Source organism: Hyla sarda, chromosome 3 (genome assembly GCF_029499605.1).
Source record: "Hyla sarda isolate aHylSar1 chromosome 3, aHylSar1.hap1, whole genome shotgun sequence".
Taxonomy (NCBI): domain Eukaryota; kingdom Metazoa; phylum Chordata; class Amphibia; order Anura; family Hylidae; genus Hyla; species Hyla sarda.
The window spans coordinates 316,341,039-316,354,545 of record NC_079191.1 but is presented as its reverse complement, the minus strand read 5'-3'; the positions used below and the strand labels follow the sequence as shown (position 1 = coordinate 316,354,545).

The 13,507-nt window shown below is 43.0% G+C and overlaps 1 protein-coding gene across 7 annotated transcripts in view; it reads right to left on the bottom strand.

Moving 5' to 3' along the window:
- Positions 1-13,507, bottom strand: part of WDR27 (WD repeat domain 27) — a 421,522-nt gene that overhangs the window by 207,227 nt on the left and 200,788 nt on the right. The window lies entirely within an intron of this gene.

Genomic DNA, 13,507 nt, shown 5'->3' with positions numbered 1-13,507 from the left:
GATCAAAAAGTCCGATCAAAACAAAAATCATACCGATAAAAACTTCAGATCACGGCGCAAAAAATGAGTCCTCATACCACCCCATACGTGGAAAAATAAAAAAGTTATAGGGGTCAGAAGATGACATTTTTAAACGTATAAATTTTCCTGCATGTAGTTATGATTTTTTCCAGAAGTGCGACAAAATCAAACCTATATAAGTAGGGTATCATTTTAACCGTATGGACCTACAGAATAATGATAAGGTGTAATTTTTACCGAAATATGCACTGCGTAGAAACGAAAGCCCCCAAAAGTTACAAAATGGCGTTTTTTTTTCGATTTTGTCGCACAATGATTTTTTTTTCCGTTTCGCTGTGCATTTTTGGGTAAAATGACTAATGTCACTGCAAAGTAGAATTGGGGACGCAAAAAATAAGCCATAATATGGATTTGTAGGTGGAAAATTGAAAGGGTTATGATTTTTAAAAGGTAAGGAGGAAAAAACGAAAGTGCAAAAACGGAAAAACCCTGAGTCCTTAAGGGGTTAAGTTAGCATCCAAAATTTGCTGAAATTTTATTGAATCCACTTTCCAATTTCCTTCTACTCGTGAGATGTTCCCTGTGCCACTGGCTGCAATACAACCCCAAAGCATGATTGATCCACCCCCCCATGCTTAACAGTTGGACAGAGGTTATTTTCATTAAATTCTGTTCCCCTTCTTCTCCAAATGTGCCTTTGCTCATTCCGGCCAAAAAGTTCAATTTTAACCTCATCGGTCCACAGAACTTGTTTCTAAAATGCATCAGACTTGTCTATAGGTTAATTTGCAAAGTTCAAACTCTGATTTTTGAGGCGAGGACGTAGTACTATTTTGTTCCTGTTAAAGTCTCAAGGGCCTAGATACTGTGAAAGACCAGTCAAAAGTACTCACTGGCTGGTGTTGTATACAAATACTTTTTCAAGCTTACTGTGGAGCGCATTCTACTGCACTCATAAGTGCTTACCACATTCGTACATCTAAGTGTTGTACCATTTTGTTCCTGATAAAGTCTTAAGGGCCTAGTTACTGTAAAAGGCCAGCCAAAAGTACACATCTGCTGCTGTTCTAGTCAAATACAGTTTTAAGCGTGGTGAAGCATATAGTACTCCCCTCATATACGCACTAAGTATGTCAGGCAGAGAAGTGCCAGGACGTGCACAGCGGAGTGGCAGAGGCCTAAATTCATCAAGCGCAGGCAGAGGTCGCAGCAGACTAGGGGCGAGTGGCAGCAGGAGTCGCAGTGAGAGGCCTGATCTCCCGGTATCAGCTAGTGGTTGTGTCTCGACCAGCAACCCATCTGCCGTCATCGACTGGTTAACATGGTCATCCGAATCAACACAAGTGACAGCTGATACCCCCAGTCGGTATGTTTCTCAGACACAACCCTCAGATAGCATGGCCCAGGAGCAGTCACTGTCCTCCCATTGCCTCTGTCCTATGCTGTTCCCTCCCTTACAGAAGTATCTTATGCTGTGGGTTCAGCTCCACTATTCAGTGAGGACGATCTAATAGAGGACAGTCAGCAGCTACTGCCCAGCCAAGAAGTGGAGGAGACATCTGCTACTTCCTCCTCTAGGTGGGCAAGTAGAGATGAGGAGAGTGACGTGGGAGGTGGTGTTGCCAGCGTTCAGGGTCCTGAAGCAGACACTGTTGAGGAACCTGAGAAAGACATCAATGACGTGCAGGGTTCCGGGTGCAGAAGGGGCTTCATCATCAGGAGAAGAGGGTTGCCAGTTGCCCGTGAGGCAGCAGCTGAGCCAGCAAGGTGGTAGCATGGTTGGCAGTCAGCATGGTGGCAGAAGGGGAAATTCTGGTGCCAAACGTGCCCAGGGGAGACCACCTGCTTTGCGGCAGCCTACCTTCTCGGGAAGTAGTGAAACAGGGGTTCCTGGAGACAGCGGCAGTAGCAGTCAATTAGTGCGGACTGTTGATGTGAAAATCAGCTACTCGGCGGTGTGGCAGTTTTTCATCAAGCATCTGGAGGTTAACATAGCCACATGCAAGATGTGTTGGCAGAAGGTGAAGTGTGGCCAGGGTCCCAATGTTGACACCACGGCCCTGCATCAACATATGCTGCGCCACCATAAAGCTGTGTGGTGGTCCAGCCTGCTGCATCGCCCAGTGGCACGAAGCTCCTTGTTTCAGCCAACCAAGGCTCCACCACCTCAGCCAAAGGACGCTGTGTGTCATATCCTCCTTCTGTCACTCCAGATGCTCCTGCTCCTCCTACTTTGAGTCAGTCATTCTGCCAACAATCCATCGGCGAAGCCATGTCCAAGATACAACAGTATGTACCCACTCATCCAACGGCGCAGAAGCTGAATGTGCTCCGATCTAAGTTGCTGGTGCTGCAGTCCCTCCCCTTTTCAAGTGGTGGACTCTGTCCCTTTCAGAGAACTGATGGCTTGTGCCGAGCCGAGGTGAAAAGTCCCAAGCCATAATTTCTTTGTGAAGAAGGCAGTAGCAGCCCTGCATAATTTTGTGGAAGAGAAGGTTGGCCATTCCTTGAGCCTGTTGTGTACCAAAGTGCACGGCAGCGCCGACATGTGGAGCTGTAACTATGGTCAGGGACAATATATGTCCTTTACGGCCCCCTGGGTGAATGTGGTGCCTACACAACAGCAACATGGACAGGTCACGCTGCTTCCTCCTCCACGCTCTCAGGCCATTGGTCCTGTGACAGTGTGCAACTTGTGTAATCTTCCACCGTGTCCTCAGCCTCCACTGCACGGACAAGTCTCAGTGCCCCTTCAGCTTACCATGTGTTCATGGCACGGCGGTGTCACGCTGTTCTTCACATGGTTTGCCTTGGCGAACGGAGTCACACAGGGGCTGAACTGCTAAAAGTCATTCATAAAGAAAGTATGCTTAAAAAAGTATGTGTGTACAACACCAGCCGGTGAGTACTTTTGCCTGGCCTTTCACAGTATCAAGGCCCTTAAGACTTTGACAGGAACAAAATAGTACACCACTTAGATGTACGTATGTGCTATGCACTTATGAAGGCAGAAAAATGCACTACAATACGCTTAAAAAAGTATTTGTGCACAACACCAGCAGTACACACCAGTGCTGCAGCACACAGTCGCTGTGTACTACACTCAAAATTGCACTCTCTCTCTCAATCTCATTCCCTTCCCTATCAGTGCTTCTAGGCAGGATTTGTGCTTGAGCTGAATCGCTGCTGTTCTTCTGTGCAACACACTGCTCTCTGTAATAGAACACTGTAGACCGTGACTGGGAGGTAAATTGCTGCAGTAAGAATGTTTTTCTGTGAAACACACAGTGCCCTCTGTCCCTCTCTCTGTACAACAGAATGCTGACTTGACTAGGAGATGCATTGCTGCTGGAAAAAGCTTTTCTGTGCAACAGATAGCTCTGTCTGTCCCTATCTATCTTTCTGCAGTGAAAGGCTGAAGTGACTGGCCGCAAAATGGCTGCCGATTATATAGGGCTATGACATCACAGGGGTGCTGATGGGCTGCATCCTGCATGTGATTCAGGGTCATCCCGCCTACCCTAGTTCCCGCCTTCCCAGGATTCCTTGCCCCATGTCCTCACATTTGCATCAGCTATTTTAGATGCCCTGGAGCCTGGACCGCACTAAATGGAGTATAATGAAGCGATTCACGCAATAGAATCGCGGCGATATTCGCAGTCATTGTGATTCAAATTTTTCCTGAAATTCGGAACGAATTCAGATTCGTCACATTCGATTCGCTCAACCCTATTAGAAACGATGGAGGCGAAAGGGCTAAATGAAGTCTGAAGTTATAAGGCTTTCATGTAACAGTATATAAAATATAATGTAGATCAGAGGGCACAGTCATTAATTAGCGCACCTGCCAAGTATTATAAAGCACAGTCTTATATGCGTTCAGTGGCCAAAGCGGAAAAATTAGGGTACTGTCGGGGTGCTAAGTTACGAAAAAAATTGAAGACAACACCAATACATAGAAAAAGGTAAACTTGCACTCACCGTCCATGTAGTTCATTTTCTTACGGGATCTCCGTGTGGCAGGGAGACATGAGATGAGAGCGCTCAGAGGCTGACAGCCGTTTTCCCACATAGCGGTGTGCGGAAACGGCTGATAGCCTCTGAGCGCTCTCATCTCATGTCTCCCTGCCGCACGGAGATCCCGTAAGAAAATGAACTACATGGACGGTGAGTGCAAGTTCACCTTTTTCTAAGTATTTTTCTTGTAACAGTGTTGGTTAATACTAGTGCTCTAGAAATAATATATGGAATATAAACCACTTAGGCGCTGAAAGAGTTAATGAAAGTGCTAAGGTCAGAACCATATTTAACCGCAGTAGTGTTCCTCACCTGTGCGCATGATTAAGGGGGTGGTTCCCCGCAAAGTAGCGCCGCAGGCTGGACCTGAGGTATTTGTCATCTTACCTATCTGGGATGTGGATCATTGTACCCCAATAACAGAAGTACTGTATTTATAAGGATAGGAAATCATGCAAATAAAGAAATATATGAGAAGACCTGAACGTGATGGTCGTGAGTAAAACTCTTAAAAATGTGTACATATCTGGTGTCATATGCTCGCCGCGAAGTAACATCTCTGCCCAGGTATATCTGTTTAAAGTTGTTTTATATGGTGCACGATAACACTATTTACCAGTGTGCAAACATTGCTTGCAACTAATGGAGACATATTAGTTGTGTAAAGTAATCACTGGCTATTGTAGCAGTGTGTGACACCATTATTTTGTAAAATTGTGACCCAGGTTGTTTTGTTATCTCCAATTGTGGCACAGTACAATATTATTACAGCACAAGTCACTGTGAGACCCTCCCGTCTTCACGGTAGATTTACATATGACCCTATTAAAGCTATGAAAAGACATACCCCCTGAGGAAGCTCAACAGAGCGAAACATATGTAGGGGTTCTGCAAACTCTGTGGTAAGGCTTATTATGTGATTGGTACTGGGATTTTTGCTGCTATCTCTACCCCTCAGCTTTGTTACTTACAACTTATGTGCTATACTTGTTACTGACTGCTGCTATTATGAGTAGGTTATCTCTAACATACTGCATACCATATGTTGTTACCTTACTAGCCTTCCATAGTCAGTGTCAACTACAGTGATTGTCTATTGTGCCATTAATTTTATGATTTTTATATAATTCCTTTTGTTGTCTAAAATAAAGATAGTGTTTCTTTTTCTTTGGGGTTTATTTGTTTGAGCTATCTTTAATTTTTGGCACAGTACAATATTATTACAGCAAAAGTCACTATAGTCTTCATGGTAGATTCCCACATGACTCTATTAAAACTATAGAAGACAGGGCAGTGGGATTTTAGAAAGTTAAAATTTTAGAGGAATTGTACTGCTATTTTCACAATAAGACTGGGAAACTGGTCCCTTCATCTGCACATGACAGATTTGTGTGTGTGTATATATATATATATATATATATATATATATATATATATATATATCTATATATATATATATATATATATATATATTTGTGGCTAATTTGACCTGCCAGTGGCAATTGAGAACTGTTGTTGTTCATTGTGTCCATACAAATAGTGCACAGGTGCAAGATTTCTAAACAGTGCACATCTTTCCAGCAGACTGTCAATCAAGCAGTGATGGAAGGACGAGTCAGGAGGCATTCTAGCCCATAAGTGTTTTTTTGTCTCTGCACCAGAGAATAAAAGCATTTTTCTACATTATGGAAGGACAGATTTATGAAAGGTACCATGTGTATCCTTGTCTTTACTGTAAAAGCAGTGAGCCTATGGAACTCTTTGCCACACGATGTTGAAGGGGGGGGGGCTAGATGTTTTTCTGGAAAAATATTAGATTTATGTGGCTAGAATGTTGATCCAGGGACTTATTCTGATCAACATATTAGAGTGGGAAGGAATTTTGTCTTTGTCAAAGGGCAACTAGCATCAGCCTCAGGTTTTTGCCTTTTTCTGGATCAACACAGTAGGGTTTACGTTGAACTTGATAGGCTCTTGCCATTTTTCAACCTTACAAACTATGTAACAGCTTTCTAACAATCTCAGCAGTTTGAAATATGAATTGTAGCAGACAAATTCCATTTAAGCATACTGTAATATATCCAAGGCACCATTTTGAAAACCACATAACCTCAAAAGCTTAACATGACATTACTTCATCAAAACAAATTCTAGCCACAATGTATTACTTCCAACAGAAAAAATAACATTGATTTTTAACCACACATTTCAATAAGTATACATAGTAAAACTTAACAAATATGTGTTTTTTAACAGCCCATACTTAACACTTTATAAATGATACTTAAACAACGATCATGGTTATAGAATGTATTTGTAGTTTGCTATAAAAATATAGCCATGGTATATTTTTAGGAAACTCATTTAGCAAATTACAAGCATTAACAAATAGGAAGGACATGTAAAAAGAATAGCTAAGAACACTGCACATAAAGTAATTATTTTTTTTTTTTGTTTACTTCTAGACTATATTGGGTGTACATGTACGACCTTGCCATCTGGGACTTAATGACCATGGGCGTACATTTACACCCTGGACTGTTAAGTGACTATGAAGCGAGCGCAAGATCCAGATCCGGTGAGGTATGGCACTATCAGTAGCCAGGATCGCCGCTGCCTATCACTAACTCTTAAGATGTTGTGATCAATGCAAATCACGGCATCTAAGGGAATTAATAAAAGATGCTGGTTAGCTCAGGGTGCTCTTCGGACCTCTGATCTGGGAAAAAAAATGGTGGCAGAGGGTCCCCTTACCTGCCTCTGGATCAATGCACCAGTGATGCAGCCTAGAGAGCTGATCTCCCTATTCAATGCTATGCAATGGCATAGCATTGAACAGTGAATGCAAACTAATGATTGTATAAAAGTTAAAAACATTATATATATATATATATATATATATATATATATACATACATACACACACAGAATAATACTAATATAATGTATGAATATGATGTATAAAATATAATGTATATGATCCCATACAGTGAATAGTGTATATGTAATAAAAAAAATAACAAAACACTTTTTTTTTATCACATCATATATCAGAAAACTAAATATATATACAGTGATTGAAAAGTCCAATCAAAACAAAAATAGTACCGATAAAAACGACAGATCGCAGCACAAAAAATGAGCCCTCGTACAGATCCAGTAACTGAAAAATAAGATGTTATAGGGGTCAGAATAAGGCATCTTTAACCCCTTAAGGACCCAGGACATCCTGTGACGTCCTGGCACCCTGGGCTTTAAAGGGGTATTCCATGAAAAAACTTTTTTTTTTTTATATCAACTGGCTCCAGAAAGTTAAACAGATTTGTAAATGACTTCTATTAAAAAATCTTAATCCTTTCAATAATTATCAACTGCTGAAGTTGAGTTGCTGTTTTCTGTCTGGCAACAGTTTGCAGTTCCCGAGACAAGCAGAGATGTCAGCAGAGAGCAGAGTAGAAGAGGTTTGCTATGGGGATTTGCTTCTAAACTGGGCGGTTCCCGAGACAGGTGTCATCAGAGAGCACTTAGACAGGAAAAAACAGCTCAACTTCAGCAGCTCATAAGTACTGAAAGGATTAAGATTTTTTAATAGAAGTAATTTACAAATCTATTTAACTTTCTGGAGCCAGTTGATATATAAAAAAAAGTTTTTTCCTGGATAACCCCTTTAAGGACCCAGGACGTCCTGTGACGTCCTGGCGTATTCCGGTCCCTGCCGTGTGTCGGGCAGAGATCGGAACCGGATGCCTGCTGAAATCCTTCAGCAGGCATCCAGGGAAAACGCCGAGGGGGGCCATGTAGGCCCCCCAGGTCGGCGATCTTCGCAAATCGTGAGGGAAATCGCCCCTGCGATCTGCGGCGATACCGGGCTGATCGGGTCTCTGGGACCCGACCGCCCGGTAATTTTTCATGATACCGGTTGTCACAGACAGCCAGGACCATGCTAAAATATAGCCTGCCACCTCCTCCTATCCCCTGCGATCCGTCGGTTAGCTAACCGACCAATCGCAGGGGGTGGGGGAGGTTACTTCCTCCAGCCCTGCTCGGCCCCTGGGAGTCCGGAGAGGTTGGGAGGAAGACCGGAGGGCGCGGCGGGGGACGGAGGAGTGGTAAGTACCCGGCCCCGGTACTTACCTCGTCCCTGAGGATCCGGATCCCGGCGGCAGAGACGGCGGCGGTGGCGACAGGTGAGTTGATCTTCGGCGGCGGCGCGGGACCTTTGCAGCAGTCCAGACCGCCATAAAGCGATCTGGACTGCTCCATCTGGTCCCCTTACACTACAACTCCCAGCATGCCCAGACAGCCCTTGGCGTCTCGGCATGCTGGGAGTTCCAGTTTCGCAACATCTGGAGGTCCACAGTTTGGGACCACTGTGCCCTTCCAGATGTTGCAAAACTACAAATCCTCAGCATGCCCTTGCTGTCCAGGCATGCTGGGAGTTGTAGTTCTGTAACATCTGGCCCTTCAGATGTTGCAGAACTACAACTCCCAGCATGCCTGGACAGTTTAGGCATACTGGGAGTTGTAGTTTTGCAACATCTGGAAGGGCACAGATTGGGAACCACTGTATTAGTGGTCTGCAAACTGTAGTCCTCCAGATGTTGCAAAACTCCAACTCCAAGCATGGTCTAAAGATGTTGCCGAACTACTACTTCCAGCATGCCTGAGAATGTTTGGGAGTAGTGGATTTGCAACAACTGGAGGCACACTGGTTGGGAAACATTGTCTGTTTCCTAACTCAGTGTTTCCCAACCCGTGTGCCTCCAGCTGTTGCAAAACTATAACTACCAGCATGCACTGATAGACTGTGCATGCTGGGAGTTGTAGTTTTGCAACAGCTGGAGGTTTCCCCCCCCCCCTCTGTGAATGTACAGGGTACATTCACATGGGCAGGGGGCTTACAGTGAGTATCAGGTTGCAAGTTTACGATGCAGAAAATTTTGTGCGGCAGCTCAAACTCGCAGCGGGAAACTCGCTATAATCCCCCGCCCATGTGACTGTACCCTAAAAACACTATACTACACTAACACAAAATAAAATAAAAAGTAAAAAACACTACATATACACATACCCCTAAACAGCCCCCCTCCCCAATAAAAATGAAAAATGTCTGGTACGCCACTGTTTCCAAAATGGAGCCTCCAGCTGTTGCAAAACAACAGCTCCCAGTATTGCCGGACAGCCGTTGACTGCCCAGGCATGCTGGGAGTTTTGCAACAGCTGGAGGCACCCTGTTTGGGAATCACTGGCGTAGAATACCCCTATGTCCACCCCTATGCAAATCCCTAATTCAGGCCTCAAATGCGTATGGCGCTCTCTCACTTCGGAGCCCTGTCGTATTTCAAGGCAACAGTTTAGGGCCACATATGGGGTATCGCCGTACTCGGGAGAAATTGCCTAACAAATTTTGGGGGGGCTTTTTCTCCTTTCACCCTTCATGAAAAGGTGAAGTTGGGGTCTACACCAGCATGTTAGTGTAAAATAATACATTTTTTACACTAAAAGCTGGTGTTGCCCTATACTTTTCATTTTGACAAGAGGTAAAAGGGAAAAAAGCCCCACAAAATTTGTAATGCAATTTCTCCTGACTACGGAGATACCCAATATGTGGGCGCAAAGTCCTCTGGGGGCGCACAACAAGGCCCAGAAGGGAGAGTGCACCATGTACATTTGAGGTGATTTGCACAGGGGTGGCTGATTGTTACAGCAGTTTTGACAAACGCAAAAAAAACAAACCCCGACCCATGTGACCCCATTTCGGAAACTACACCCCTCACGGAATGTAATGAGGGGTACAGTGAGAATTTACCCCCCACTGGTGTCTGACAGATCTTTGGAACAGTGGGCTGTGCAAATTAAAAATTTTGTACAGGCCACTGTTTTAAAGATCTGACAGACACCAGTGGGGGGGGGGGGGGAAATGCTCACTGTACCCCTTGTTACGTTCCTCAAGGGGTCTAGTTTCCAAAATGGTATGCCATGTGGGGGTTATTTTGCTGTCCTGGCACCATAGGGGCTTCCTAAATGCGACATGCCCCCCGAGCAAAATTTGCTCTCAAAAAGCCAAATATGACTCCTTCTCTTCTGAGCATTGTAGTTCGCCCGTAGTGTACTTCAGGTCAACTTATGGGGTACCTCCATACTCAGAAGGGATGGGGTTACAAATTTTGGGGGGATTTTCTGCTATTAACCCTTGCAAAAATTTGAAATTTGGGGGGGAAACACATTTTAGTGAAAACATATTTTTTTTTTTTTATGTATGCAAAAGTCGTGAAACCCCTGTGGGGTATTAAGGCTCACTTTACTCCTTGTTACGTTCCTCAAGGGGTCTAGTTTCCAAAATGGTAGGCCATGTGTTTTTTTTTTGCTGTCCTGGCACCATAGGGGCTTCCTAAATGCGACATGCCCCCGAGCAAAATTTGCTCTCAAAAAGCCCAATATGACTCCTTCTCTTCTGAGCATTGTAGTTCGCCTGTAGTGCACTTCAGGTCAACTTATGGGGTACCTCCATACTCAGAAGAGATGGGGTTACAAATTTTGGGAGGTATTTTCTGCTATTAACCCTTGCAAAAATGTGAAATTTGGGGGGAAACACACATTTTAGTGAAATTTTTTTATTTATTTTTTTACATATGAAAAAGTTGTGAAACACCTGTGGGGTATTAAGGCTCACTTAATTCCTTGTTATGTTCCTCAAGGGGTCTAGTTTCCAAAATGGTATGCCATGTGTTGTTTTTTTTTTTGCTGTTCTGGCACCATAGGGGCTTCCTAAATGCAACATGCCCCCCAAAAACCAATTCAGAAAAACGTACTCTCCAAAATCCCCTTGTCGCTCCTTCCCTTCTGAGCCCTCTACTGCGCCCGCCGAACAATTTACAATTTACATATGAGGTATGTGCTTACTCGAGAGAAATTGGGCTAAATTTAATTGGGCTAAGTATAAATTTTCTCCTTTTACCCCTTGTCAAAATTAAAAAATTGGGTCTACAAGAACATGCAAGTGTAAAAAATGAAGATTGTGAATTTTCTCCTTCACTTTGCTGCTATTCCTGTGAAACACCTAAAGGGTTAAAACACTGACTGAATGTCATTTTAATTACTTTGGGGGGTGCAGTTTTTATAATGGGGTCATTTGTGGGGCATTTCTAAGATGAAGACCCTTCAAATCCACTTCAAACCTGAACTGGTCCCTGAAAAATTGTGAGTTTGAAAATTTTGTGAAAAATTGGAAAATTGCTGCTGAACTTTGAAGCCCTCTGATGTCTTCCAAAAGTAAAAACATGTCAATTTTATGATGCAAACATAAAGTAGACATATTGTATATGTGAATTAAAAAAAATTATTTGGAATATCCATTTTCCTTACAAGCAGAGAGCTTCAAAGTTAGAAAAATGCTAAATCTTCAAATTTTTTTTATCAAATTTGGGGATTTTTCACCAAGATAGGATGCAAGTAATGCCGAAAATTTACCACCAAAATAAAGTAGAATATGTCACGAAAAAACAATCTCGGAATCAAAATGATAACTAAAAGCATCCCAGAGTTATTAATGTTTAAAGTGACAGTGGTCAGATGTGCAAAAAATGGCCGGGTCCTAAGGTGTAAAATGGCTGGGTCCTTAAAGGGGCACTCCTGCCCTAATACATTTTATGCCTTATCCAAAGGATAGGGGATAAGATGTATGATCGCGGGGGTCCCGCCGCTGGGGACCGCCGCAATCAGTGATTGCGTACCCACCTTGGCAGCGCTGGACGTCACAACTCCACCCCCTCAATGCAAGTCTATGAGAGGGGGTGTAGAAGGTTGCAAAAAAAGGTTGCAAAACTTCGGCTTTCTATTCGATTTCCTCCCACAAATAATATCTTTTTGGTTGCGCTGTACATTTTATGGTAGAATGACAGTTGTCATTACAAATGTTCACGCAAAAAACAAGCCCTCATATGGGTCTACAGATGAAAAATTAAAAAGTTATGGCTCTTAAAAGAACAGAAAAGCAAAAAATGAAAATTCACTTGTGGCCTGTTAGAAAAATCAAGTTGTTAACATATTTGTGTATAGTATTATTAGCCTATGTTACCCATTTTTGCTGTTTCGTACTAGCCTTCCTTTTTCATCCTAGCCTATGTTCACACATTTGTGTGTATTTCATTGACATGTCACTTATTTATGCACCTGTTAAAAAATGCATCCATATTCTTTCCCATATACGTACAGAGAGTACATTAAAGGGGTACTCCACCCCTAGACATCTAGAAGGTCTTATTATTTAGCACATCACTGTGAATGTTGTTTTTATGGCCCGAGTGCATAACCTTACATTTATCCACATTAAACTTAATTTGCCATGTCTGAGCCCAAGCTCTGTAATATGTTGTTATCCTCCTCTGTGGTGTTCACCTTACCCAGTTTAATGTCATCTGCAAATATTAAAACACTACTCTGTACTCCCTCTACAAGATTGTTATCAAACATATTGAAAAGAAGTGGACCCAGTACTGACCCCTGTTGTACCCTACTTGTAACTGTTACCCAACCATAGTAAGTTCCATGGATACCCACCCTCTTCTTACATAGTTAAAAAGTCAGTACGGTTGAAAAAAGACACAGTAACTGCCCAGTCATAGCTTGCATCCAGCCATGTCTCACTTATCCCCACTATATCATAGTCTTCTTCCAACATTAATAGTGCCTGCTTTAATGTGAAAACAGCTTAATGGGTCTTAGACCTGACTCTACTTGCCCAAGGTGTAGCCAGGTGGGGGCCCACGTGTTTTTAATATGGTGTGGGAATACTCGATCTTGGTTCCTTTATGGAGGAATGTGCTTTGGCTCATCCATAAGATATATGGGATAGAGGTGCCACTGGAGCTTAAGCCCTGTCTGTTGGGTCTCATAGGGTGTGGGACGGAGCCCTTAGAGATCGAACTGGGTATTCTCTGCATACTGTATCAAACAATGAAACTAATAGCTTAATATTGGATACAAGCTAGTCCCTCTATGGTAGCTGACTTAATTACCAGGGTTACATTTATTGTTCGGCTTGACAGCGGTATTCATGAAAAGCGCAAGGCCATGCCTAAGTTCCATATGGTTTGGGATCCCCGGGTGCTTATTTATAAGTTAGGCCCTTCTTGGACTCTTATGTACTACTGTGTGTCTCATGTTTTCTGTGTTGAATGCTGTTGCTGTACAATGCTGTGTCTATTAATGTTGTAATACTTCGGAATAAAGCTGTATGACGTTTTGCATGCAACCTTATGTTGTTCTTTTTCTCATGTTTTGCACTGAACTTGGACTCGGATTTGTGGTGGACTGGGGAATGCTCTGTGAAGGGGAGGGGGTGATATTGTTGGGGTGGAAACTGGGGATTGTGTTTATTTTGTATTGTAAATGTTAAAAACTTAATAAAAAAGATCTGATTTGAAAAAAGAAAACAGCTAAATGGTAACATAAGCATTAACACTGAAAA